The sequence below is a fragment of the Danio rerio genome, chromosome 18 (assembly GCF_052040795.2).
Source record: "Danio rerio strain M-AB ecotype USA chromosome 18, GRCz13ab, whole genome shotgun sequence".
NCBI lineage: Eukaryota > Metazoa > Chordata > Actinopteri > Cypriniformes > Danionidae > Danio > Danio rerio.
This window is the reverse complement of record NC_141038.1, coordinates 14,928,664-14,941,725: the sequence shown is the minus strand read 5'-3', so window position 1 is coordinate 14,941,725 and position 13,062 is coordinate 14,928,664. Positions and strand designations below refer to the sequence as shown.

The 13,062-nt window shown below is 36.9% G+C and overlaps 1 protein-coding gene across 4 annotated transcripts in view; it reads right to left on the bottom strand.

The window, feature by feature from the left end:
- cdh13 (cadherin 13, H-cadherin (heart)) overlaps nucleotides 1–13,062 on the bottom strand; it is a 618,570-nt gene that overhangs the window by 597,264 nt on the left and 8,244 nt on the right. Inside the window, exons 1-3 of one of the 4 annotated variants that reach the window (XM_087293014.1) lie at nucleotides 4,013–4,162; nucleotides 3,827–3,919; nucleotides 392–496 (exon numbers count right to left, since the gene is read on the bottom strand). The gene's annotated coding sequence lies outside the window, so the exon portion shown is untranslated. Of the gene's footprint in view, nucleotides 1–391; nucleotides 497–3,826; nucleotides 3,920–4,012; nucleotides 4,163–13,062 lie in introns of those variants that run through there. The other 3 variants (XM_087293013.1, XM_087293015.1, XM_087293012.1) reach the window with 3 other exon arrangements.

Genomic DNA, 13,062 nt, shown 5'->3' with positions numbered 1-13,062 from the left:
GCCGTTCCTATATGCCTGATACTTTTCCAAGTACAGAAGTTTAACTGCATTATTATTATTATTACACTGTCACCAGTTCTATGTAAACTATTCATATAAAAGGAATGCATGGTGTGGGGTGGGATTTCATATTGAATTCATTCACAGTTTGACTCTAGTTCATGGTTGGTTGTACTTAAATGTGTTGGGGAAAGCTGAGTGGAGCTTTTAAGAGCTGTAGGTGATGGGTGGTGAAACCAGACAGCTCACAGGATATTGCACATATATCTCTGACTCACCACACATGAGAGGGCTGGAAAAGGTTGCTGTGAGAAAGAAAATTTCTCAAAAGGCCCTGAAGATTAAAGGGGTAGTTCGCCCAAAAATGAAAATTCTGTCATCTCTTACTCACCCCCACGTCGTTCCAGACTCAGATGAAACGCAGAGTTTATAGCTGAACTTCCAGCCCACTCTTTCCCATTTAATGAAGGTGAAATAGAATTGGGTCTGTGAAGCTCTGAAACCACACAAAAGTAGTTCAGGTGTACTATATTCCAATTTTGTCAAACTTGCTATGTCGCATGTTCACCAGACGCCATACTACATATGGTGATGTCTAATTCGTTAATGAATCCTTCTGTTGGTAGGAGTATTTAATGCAAGTGCTGTTTGTTCTTCTACATCTTATCCTTCATTTATGTCACTCCGTTAATTCAGTTCCCCCTCTGACTCTGAAACAAAGGAAACCAATCACCAGTAGACATTTGGAGACTCTAGCCTCATTATGGCACAAGAAACGCTGTCATTATTAGTACAGGGTATTCTTGTAAATGCAGACATAACTGCACACTCGACATGAAGTGCAAGACTTAAGTGTTTTGAAATCAGCTGGAGTCAGTCAGTTGGCTGGCATTTTAACACCATGCCAGTTGAAAATAAGCTGAAAAACATGTTGAAAACTTTTAAAAGTAACTTGTTTTAAGAGTTTGCTTTAAAGGAAAACTCTACAATACACTTTGTTCAAATACAAGATGTTTTGATAGTGTTTGTTGAGAAACTATTTTCTAAGATAACGTAAATCAGCCCAATTTAACCAAATATTTATTTAGAGATACTGAATTCTGGCATTGGGAGCATAAAAGTGGGTTTTATTAAGGCATGGGTCTCTAACTCAATTCCTGGAGGCCTGCAGCTATGCACATTTTTTGCTCCAACCCAAATTAAGCACAGCAGATCCAGCCTGATCTCACGAGAAAACGTAAGTATTTTACGTTTTGCCAGTTTAGTGGCTAATTCGTACGAATTCGTACGAGTTCAGTCGTACGAAATGGTACGATTTTAAAAAGGAGGCGTGGCACATAACCCCACCCCAAACCCCAACCGTCATTGGGGGATGAGCAAATCGTACTAAATTGTACGAATTAGATCGTACGAATTCATACGAATTAGCCACTAAATGAAAAAGTTAGATTAAAAAAGTTAGCCGTGAGATTGTGTTGGCAGATCCAACTGATCAAGCTGTTCAAGACTACTAGAAACTATGTATTAAGTAGGTGCGAGTTGGAGGTGGTTGGAGCTCAAATCTGCAGATCTGCAGCCCTCTAGGAATTGAGTTTGAGACCACTGTATTAAGAACTTGTGTGAGATCCTGGAATGACAATAGGGGCCATTCACATATGTATTTTGCATGATTAAGGTTAACGGGGCCTGAAAGACCTGTAATGGCTGTGACAGACAAATGAGACATCCAAAGCATGCAGTGTTGCTGGTCCTCCAGGAATGTTGTCTTAATTTACGTTTAATACGTTTAATGTTTAATGAACATTTTACTTTTGCTGATCCCATAGTCCCTTTTCAATGTGTGCTTCACAGGGTATAAAAATCTGTTATTGTGTATTAAAAAAGCTTTGTTATTTTACCTCAGTCCATTTAAAACATTCGTAATGTGTATTTAATAGCGGACATTTAACTTCGCCCAATACCATAATGCTTTATTTCCATGTGCTTTTTCCTATTTATAGCTTTCAGGCAATTCTGTATGCCTGCAATTAAGATTATAGATGTGCAAAAAGGAATTGTAACCACAATAAAAAACATTCAATAAAAACACAATCAATATTCCCTCGGAGCGTAGCTAAAATTGAGGATGAGGGTCTCTGTAATTATTTTAACCCCTTCTTCCACCTCATTACAATTAAACCAGAGTGAAACCAGAAAGCATGAGGTTTCACACTTATAAAAAGAAAACGAAGGTGACAAGTTTCTCAGAAAGCAACTGGCTAGAACAAAACCCGAGTGCCAGAAGGGAACGTCTTTGAAAGAGCACGTCTGTCTGTCTGCTAAAGTCACATTCGCTCAGCGTGAGTTGAGTTATCCGCAAACGTCTTCAGCAGGTTGACAGGAAGCCTCCTTTCATTTCTAAATCAATTCGGGTGTAGACACTATTAAGATAACAGACAACAAACTATTTATCTGCATGGTTGTGCGTGAGGGTTATCATATAGTTATTCGCTTGTCTCTCTCTGACAGCTCCAGAGTTCATCATACAATAATGCATTCCTGTTGGAAGTGCAGCACATCTCTCAAACAAATCAACAAGTCAAGGACAGAACTGTGATGAGCTTTACTACTAGACCTCTATTCTAAACTGCGCCAGCGTCTCTGGAGTGAATACAAATGTTTGAAGGCCATATGTTTTGGACATCATGAAAACAACAGGAAAAGAAAGCGAGAAAACAAACTGGAAAACAGGACATTTGGAAGCATAGAAGCACAGTAGTCTTTATATTGGAGTGAGTGGGCGATCTGTTTGCCTTGATTAAAAATATTTAAATTAACTTCTTTTCATTAGTAGTTGTAACAGCAATTATTTTTTTCTAATCAAGAAGTTATTCTGTGAGAAAATATTCATTAATTAGCCATATTTACTGGAGAAAAAAGTTGAGGTATGTCATAAAGGGTCTGGGGCTGTGTTTAAAAAAAAAAAGTCATTTTACTTTTTGGATGAACATTTAACATTTATTAATAAGGGGTGAGCAACTTTTGTTGTTGTTTTTTTTTTAAGATAGTTTTTTTCAGCCATACAATATTTAATTTAACCATCACAGGCTCGTTCTGAAAATGTACTGCTATATACATTTCCGGAGAGCGCAAACAATGTACAAGGAGCTACGTTTTTCGCAGTTTTTGCTTTTGCAGAAAGCAAAATCTGCAGCAACTGTGTGATGCCGTCATGTCAATATAGAGCAAAATCTCTGAGGTATATTTCCAGTACCTTGTTGAATCTAAGCCACAAAGGATTAAGGCAGTTCTGAAGGCATAAAGAGTTCAACCCGATACTAGTAAGGTGTACCTAATAAAGTGGCCGGTGAGTGCATGTGTATAAGCAAATTAAAAGAATTCTTAATAGGCTCAATCTAAGAAAAATTTATATAGAACCTATCCAATCTTCACTAAAAAAAGATTTTGCTGCTTTTTTAAACTACTTCAAGGTACTTATTGTGTGTCCATTCCACTTAAATTTGTAAAAAAAAAAAAAAACTATTAAGTTAACAATCAATTTGTGTGGGGACAAGATGATGGAATTGTGTGGAACCCTGCATTTTTTAGTGTTTAAAAAATTAATAAGTACCAAAGCCCAAACTTCCTTCTGTATAGACTTTTACCATTGTAAACAGAAAAAGAAAACTTCAAGCCGCAAATACACAACACAAACACAAAGCCAAAAGAGAAGTACACATATGCTCACAGAAACACAGCCAGAGACAAGTTTTCACAGACACAACGGAGTGAATTAAAACAGCAAGTCAAAAGATGGTGACACAAATAGACAGAGATCCAGTCTTACCTGCTGTCATATGTAGGAGGAAGCTGAGTCAGTCAGCGTGATTCTTGTGCTCAGTACTCCACACATCCAGCTCCAGCACTTTACCCAGCGTGTCTGAAAAGAGTTGCACACTACGGTCAAATGCCTCAGACTGTTAAAAATCCACCTTTTTGACAAGTTTTTGTCACGCTTGTTGAGGATATCTACCAGTTTGCTCCAAGATCCTGAATAGCGTTTCTGTAATTAATTGCTTTTTCTTGTTTGGTGCATCACTGGTTTGTTCCTCTGTTTGATTTGGCTTGTGTGTTGCAGGAGAGAAATAAAAAGTGTTTGCTGTTGTGATAAATTGAGAGGAACTGAGAGGTGCTTCGAGGCCTTTCAGCCTGAAGCATACGGAAATAGAGTTTTAGTTACTGCATTTATTTTAGGAATACCAGAAGTCTACTAGCAGAGAGGAGACGTCTACTAAGGAGGAGTTGGCTTTCAGCTTCATAATAAACATGTTTTGCATACTCTTTGAAAAGCAATTAAATTCCTGTTTTTCCCATCTCTGTAAACTAATCTCCCTTTAAAGTCGAGCGCTCAGTATGGGCAGTCAGAAAGCTGAGAGAAATCATTTCGCTGCGATTCAAAATGTGCCGCGTTCTTCTGATGGCACACTGCGGGAAATGACAGATTAAATGAATATTTAAATTAGAAGGAGCAACGTTTCATCATAATCTAATCTCCAGATAATCACCTGGAGAGATCAGAGAAGAGGCTTCTGCTGTTGTCTCTTCTCGGTTCGCTGTTCCGTCAGCCAAATAAATTTCGGAGACTGAACAAACAAGATGAAACGAGCAGCTCCAAAATAAATAAATAATACATAAGAACTCTAGAGATCAAATGTTCACTGGTGAAAGATTCCGCCCGTTATAAATTAGCATAATTAAAAGAAAAAAGGTGAAGTTAAAAGCTAATGAGAATTTGAGCACATTTTAGCATTGGTTGTAAAACTAAATTTGTGTACTATTTCAATGTGTGATTCTTTCTAACTGCTTGTTATAAAATTATACAGAAAAAAATCTCAACGGTTCCAAAGATGTTTAATGGGGTTGTAATTAAAGTAACCATTTTTGGTTCTTTCACAAGTTTCATAATGCACTTTCAGATAATTGATTTAAGGTTAGGCGTATTTTGTATTCTGTCCAGAGTGAATGGCTTTAAGATCGGAAGGACCCTCTAAGTTGTCTTATTTATCTTGTCAGGATAGAAAGAGAGAGAGATCCAGGCGAAGTGTACATTGACCGGCCACTTTTTAGGTACACCTTACTAGTATCAAGTTGGACTCTCCTTTGTCTTAGTCCGTCATGGCATAGAATCAACAAAGTACTGTGGTCATAAGGGGATGGACATGGTCAGCAACAATACTTAGGTAGGCTATGGCGTTGACACAATGCTTAATTGGTACTAATGAGTTTAAAGTGTGCCAAGGAAATATCCCCTATACCATTACACCACCCCTACCACCAGCCTAAACCTTTGTTACAAGGCAGGATGGATCCATGCTTTCATGTTGTTGATGCCAAATTCTAACCCTACCATTTTTGAATGTTGCAGCAGAAATCAGACTCAGACCAGGCAACATTTTTCCCAATATTCTGTTGTCCAATTTTGGTGAGCCTGTGCAAATTGTAGCCTCAGTTTCCTATTTTTAGCTGTCAAGAGTGGCACCAGATGTGGTCTTTTGCTGCTGTAGCCCATCAGCCTCAAGGTTGGACGTGTTGTGTGTTCAGAGATGCTCTTCTCCAGACCTCGGTTGTAACGAGTGCTTATTTGAGTTATTGTTGCTTTTCTATCAGCTCGAAGCAGTCTAGCCAATCTACTCTGACCTCTGGCATCAGCAAGGCATTTGCGCCCAGAGAACTGCCGCTCACTGGATATTCTTTTTGACCATTCTCTGTAAACCCTAAAGATGGTTGTGTGTGAAAATCCCAGTAGATCAGCAGTTTCTGAAATGCTTGGTTTGAATTGCAGCAGATCGTCTTTACCATGTCTACATGCCTAAATGCATCGAGTTGCTGCCCATGTGATTGGCTGACTTGAAACTTGCGTTAACAAGCAGGTGTACCTTATAAAGTGGCCGGCGAGTGTTTATACACTAAAAAAACAATTGGTTTCCAAACAGGAGGAATCAAGTTACCTTATTACTTTTCACAAATTTAAGCAGATTGAACAAAGCAACTGTTGTCAAAAAAATAAATAAATAAATAAAAACATTTTTTAGTTTGTGATGGTTTAGCTCATTTTAAAAAGTTCTAAACAGCAAAAAAAATGAGTGTAGCCTAGCCTTAGAACACTCACGCTTAAGTAAATTAAGTTTCCAATATAAAAATAGGGTGATAGAGGAATGTTAAAGATCAAGAGAAATAATGAAATAGGACACCTTTGATTATTTATAGCAGTTTGTTCTAGCGCTGATTGGTTTATTATATAAATGTTGATGATGAATGAAGCTGCGGTAACACTGGGCTTTTCCTCCCATAGACTTCCATTCATACGCACACGAATCCGTCAGACCGGATTCGTAGGGTCATGCGTTACGTTTCGCAGGTTGCTGCAGTGCAAAGTTCAAGCTTGATGAACTCTGACCTGCGAAATCGCTTCACTTGACTGTATGAAACCAAACGAGTATCAAAACAAGACCTCTCTAGACATACTTTTAAAACATGGAGCAATCGCTCGCTTTTTTTCATGTGTAATAATCTTGTTTAATCCCGCCCCTTTTCGCAGCACTGTACGACAGAATTTCGCAAACACAAACTCTAGTGTGACCGCAGCTTTAGCCTTGTCAGTGATTTGAATATGCTCCTCCCATAATGAAGTAAACGGACAGAAATGTTTTTCAGCCACAGTGAAACTTCTGGTGAAATGTTTTTGAAACATTTTTTCAATTTCAGTAGTTTTTTATAGTTGTGATGTAATTAAAATATAATCAGTTAAATAGACTTAAGCATTCATCAAGGTGTTCAAGCGTAAAAGAAGATGAAAGACGCTATTAGGAGCAGCAGGCGAGCTCAGAAATTCCATTGAAAATACTGTGGTAAAATAAATGTCCATATTTAAAACACATGCCGTGGAATAATGGAATTTAATTCAGTGGATCTTTTCCAGTCTGATCCCCACTTTATATCGGATCTCAGTCAAGCAGTAAAAAAAAATTAAAGTTCAGATCTGAAACGTGACTATATTGTAATGAAATTTTTAAAAGCGCTTGAGCTGGCTTACTGAAAATGAGAAGTCTGTGTGCCATATGCACCATGCACCATATTGCTTTATAAAACTTCACTCAACTTGGACTCATCATTATCGAAAAATAAATAAATAAATTCATAAGATTGTAATGGAATTATTGGAATATCTGCTGCTGTCAGCTATTGTAAGAACTGGATTCCAATTAGCACTTAGTTGTTGCAACTTCCTCAGCGAACAGCACTTTTACAGACAGTTTAAAAAAAGGTGCCACATGCATATTTAAAAACAATATTTTAGACAATGTTTGCTTAGCAGTTTTTGGACAGTATGGTTATCAATGCCATAAATCTTACGGTAAAATGCAGCTCTTGTTTTTCCTTATTGATCTTTGTCTACAGTATATGCGGATCTGCATTATTTTGAACATAAACCAGATTATAAAGTTGCAGCTTTTGACGTTTTGTCCTTTTCTTACACACATACAAGAGGACAAAAGACCTGCTCTCATCTTCCATAGAGTAAGGAAAGACAAAAGAAAGAAAAAAAAACAGGGAATGATCCCAATAGTGGCATAATGGTCCATTAAGGTTTAGAATTACACCACGTTAACAGAAGCTCCACAACCGCAGCATCATGGAGTCAATTCATTAGGAGTTGAGATAGAAAAGCACTTTCCATTAACAGCAATCTAATGATTCTCAATTAATAAAACACCAATCCTCTGAGCTATGGAAGATGAGATAAGTGCAATTTATCTTCTGGGTACAGAGGTTACACTTGCCCTGCGACACACAAAGATACAGCGAAACATCATTCAAGTGTAATAATATCAAACTGAGGCTAGTGCTGCGCCTATTATAAGTATTCAAAGTACTGGCGTGACTAGTTACCCAAGTATTAAAGTTATGCACATATTTTACCCTGAAAAATGCTACAAGACAAGGCTTAGCACATTGAATATCTTGTGGCTCAAAGAGAGGTGTTGTCTTTCTGCCTATGTTTGACTTAATATGCCTACAATAGAGCTGATAGATTTTTTAGGAGGAAAAAATTATGAGTGAGATCAGCAAAATGTTTTTAAAAGATTATGTTTTATTTCCCAGAGATGGGTTGGGGCTGGAAGGGCATCCGCTGCGTAAAAACTTGCTGGATAAGCTGGCGGTTCATTCCGCTGTGGCGACCCTGGATTAATAAAGGGACTAAGCCAACAAGAAAATGAATTAATGAATAATCATATTTTAAGGATGTTCTACATAAATGAAGTAAAACCAAAGAAAATTCGGTTGTGTGTGTGTACTTGTTTATGTGGTTTGAGAGGACAAAATTGTATAAAGACATACCAGCACAGAACATCATCTTGACGTTGTACACCAACGTAGCATTTTGTTTGGAAATAAAATTCGGGTTGACGTCAGAACCCAACGTCAGGCCAACATCAATGTTTAATATCCAACCTAAAATCAACCAAATATCAACGTCTAATGTCACAGCTTGATGTTGTGTGGACGTTACCATGATGACGTCTATCAGACGTTGGATTTTGGTTGTCAAAAAAGGGAATCAAGAAAGCATGGATAACAGAAAAAGTGCAGCTTGACCCATTTTAATCAGATCTTCTTGGCTTAGTCCGGTGCACATTTGCTGATCCAGGATGAGAACGAGCCAATATGTCAAGCCTGATGTAGATACCCAGGATAGGTGCACATTTGTGGCATTTCTTTACAGTCCACGGTATCAATCAAAGAATCAAGGATGCAAGTATGGACGAAACTCAATGTGAGCCAATCAGGTAACGAGTTGAAAAACCCCTGTCTTGCCCGCCAATCAAGGAACTCCATCACTTTCATTCAGAGACTAAACAGAAGTATGAGGATGCGTATTAACATTCACTTTGTTTAAAGAGTAACCAGTGGACATTCATGCTACTAATGAAGTTATTGTGAAGATAATACCAACATTTATTGCAGATCTATTTTATGTTTAGTTTAGTTTATTTTATATTATTTATTCTTCATCTATATGATCATTTATGGCTTTCATTCATAATTTTTCATCCTGAGTCTATTTAGTCTATTATATATATGTTTCATATATGTTTTATATATGTTTCATTATCATAAAAATAAATATATTAATAACAATTGACATTTTAGTTTGTATTTTCTTTTTTACTTTTTGAAATATCTAATTTAAATTTAAAACCTAAACATGTTGGGTGAAAAAAGTTTTATTTTAATGAATATAACTTTAATTAAAAAAAATTATATTTTCACAAAGAAATAGACAAAATATTCATTTTAAAAGAGGATGCACTCATTTTGCCGAGCACTGTATATGATTTTTTTCTCTATACATCCATCTATTTTTGTGTCTTTTATCTTAATCTACACATAATTAAATCTGAAATGATATATGAACAAATATAAAACGATCTCTAATAAAATTAAATATACTTAAAACACATACATTTCTTGTAGCGTTGACAATGAAACTAACAAATCAAAAGTATTAATCTTAGCTTGGTTATAAAAACCTGCTCTAAAGCAAGGTAGGTGCAAAGAATAAATCTCCATAGAAAATTAATTTAGCTTCATTTATCCTGCTTTTATGCAACCAAGTCAAGGCTAAATGCAGCCAGGATTGTCTGAAAATCCCAGCTTAATCACTTATCTTTTGTGCAATACTGTATCCCTCAGCTGAATAAATGTCAGTATTTGTCATCAATATGACATTGGTTTATGACGTTGGCTCGATGTTGGATTTTGGTCACTTTCCAACACAACCTAAAATCAGCCAAATATCAACGTCATTTGATTTCATTACTGGATGTCAAATTAGTGTTGTCCTTAGATGCTGAATTTTGGTCACCCCATATCATATAAGTTAGAGCTAAAATCTGCAGGACACTGACTTTCCAGGATCAAGTTTGGACACCCCTGACCTAGTTGATGGTTTATAGGAACATGCCTTGTGTCCTCACAATTCAAAATTGGCCACTGGTTTCCTGTGTGGGTTTAGGAGTAGGATATGATCATACAATAAGCAGACTTTACAGTATAAAACACATTACGCCGATGGAGATCCCTCGTAAAGCATAAATACATATGTGTGTATACAAATATATCACATTATCTTGTTCAATAAACAGTGACAGAGTTTCCAACATTTATTATAACTTTGTTTATTGACTGATTGATTGAAGTCATCAGACTCCTGGCTATTTTTAGTAGCAGATATTAATGAGCGAAATGAATCCATTGTAGCTTATCTTCCTTGTTTGTTTTCTAATAGAATTGAGTGATCGCATATGCTGAATGTATCGGTCCTCTCTATGACTGTATGAGATTGCTTGTTAACAGGTAAATTATGATGAATGGGGAAAAGGAATGATATAAATGACTTCTCTGAATTTATGGCGAAGTATCAGCAGAGTAATCCTGCAACAGCGATCAATTACTATTGACTGATCTCGCAGACGGTTAACAAAGACAAGGGTCTGTGAGAAGAATAGGCAACAGCATCGAAAAGAATAAATTAACCCAAATGTCAATCTCATTCAGCACCTACGGCTGAGATTGGGTTATAAATCACAACGGATTGGGAATTTGATGGAACTGCCAAATATTACACTACATTTGCATCTGATTAATGTTAGAAAAAAAGGTTGTTTTTTTTATAAATAAGTCTCTCATTGTTGGAGTGCATTGCGAATTGAGTCTATTGTGAGCTGAAATCCACTGTATTGAACATACACTCCAATCAGTGTTAATGACTAGGCAACAATTTTCAACACTTACTGTCAATTAGAAAACAACGTAGAAGCTATTTCATTATATTATTGTTAAGAACTGGCATTCAACATTAAATTGAGATAAAAATAACCAACATTTTTTCCTAAACCTTCTTAATTGTGTTCAAATAGGTCTGACAACTAAGCTTAATTAAAAAAATCATTCCAGCTATAAAAGGTGAGGATCAAGAAAAAAGGGTGGCTGTGTCTGTGACAACCATGTAGTGTTAACATAGAAATAATTATCTAGTCGTCAATAGTAACTGAAAATAATTCTTAGATATTTGCACAAAAATATGCTGTTAATCCAAACTGTTAGTGTATATTTCTTTAAATATATGTTTGTATATTTATACTGTATATTTGCAACGTAAAATGTGATCCAAGGATGACGCTTCTGAATATGACATGATGACATAATACTAATATACAATTTTTAACAATTAATTCTAAATTGACTAACAAATATTTAAAAACTATACTAATATTAATATGAGAGTAAGCTATTAATATCTATCAATCTATCTATACTCACCGGCCACTTTACTAGACACAACTTTCTAGTACTGGACCCCTTCTTAGAGGATAACTTCCTCAGAGATTTTGGTCCATATTGCTGCAGATTTATCATCTTCACATCTAGAATGCAATTTTCCCATTCCACCACATCCCAAAGTTGCTCTGTTGGATTGAGTTCTGGTGACTGTGGAGGACATTTGAGTACAGTAAACTCATTGTCATGTTCAAGAAACCAGTCTGAAAAGAGTCACGCTTTATGACATGGTGCGTTATCCTGCTAGAAGAGGCCATAAGAAGATGGGTGTCCTGTGGTCATCAAGGGATGGAAATGGTCAGCAACAATACTCAGGTAGGCTGTGGCGTTGACACGATGCTCAAGTGGTACTAATGGGCCCAAAGTGTGCCAAGGAAAATATCCCCCACACCATTACACCACCACCACCAGCCTAAACAGTTGATACTGTACAAGGCAGGATGGATCCATGCTTTTATGTTGTTGACGCCAAATTCTGACCATACCATCCAAATTTTGCTGCAGAAATCAAGACTCAGACCAGGCAACACTTTTCCGATCTTATATTGTCGATCTTTGTTGAGCCTGTGCGACTTCTGATGCTGTAGCCCATCTGCCTCTAGGTTGGATGTGCTGTGCATTCAGAGATGCTCTTCTGCACACCTCGGTTGTAACAAGAGGTTGAGTTACTGTTGCCTTTCTAATAGCTCATACCTGTCTGGCCATTCTCCTCTGACCTTTGGCATTAACAAGGCATTTGCGCCCACAGAACTGTCGCTCACTGGATATTTCCCTTTTTTTAGACCACTCTATAAACTCTATAGCTAGTTGTGTGTGAAAAATCACAGTAGATCAGCAGTTTCTGAAATACTCTGACTAGCCCATCTGGCACCAACAAACGTGCCACAATCTAAGTCACTTAAATCCCCTTTCTTCCCCATTCTGATGCTCAGTTTGAACTGCCGCAGATCATCTTGACCATGTCTACATGCCTAAATGTAAACAGTATCAATAAACTATTATTATTTTACCAATGCTTTAAGGAAAGGTTGTTTGATTGTAAACATATTCTACTGAATCTAAAGTCTAAGTATTTGCCAATACTCTAAGGCCATGATTGAGACATTATTATAAATGTGTCTTAGGAAAACAAAAATAATTGTGTCCATCTTGTGACAAAAGCTCAGAACATCTAGGCTAAAGTTTAACTCAATAGGAACCAACACATTTTTACATGAATACAAAATGGATCCCAGTGCTTATAGAAAAATATATCTAAACCTAAAATACAGAAACTTAAAAAGACTAAAATAACCCACAAGACCCCCGCTGTGTGACAGCATGCTAATTTAATCTATAGACAGTTTCATTAAAAAAAAAAAGACACTGCAGAGGTGTCTTTATTTTCTTGAGATTCCCCCAGGTTCATGTGGAGACAAGTGGGCTTTGTCAGGCAGAAACTGTATTTAGGGGACTAGACAGTGTGTGGGCAGACAGACTGGTAGAGGACACTGGCAGCACTATCTGGACACTGTGGGTGGTCAAACAGTCCACAATAATGATGATCTAATCATGTGTGTGAATGCGAGTGTGTGCTGCTCTAATCAGAACAAACCCACTCATGACTTATCACCATTCACTCCTAGACAAATCTGCAGAATGCCAACGGCTCTACAGGTTACTAAGAAAAAAAGCCTCCTA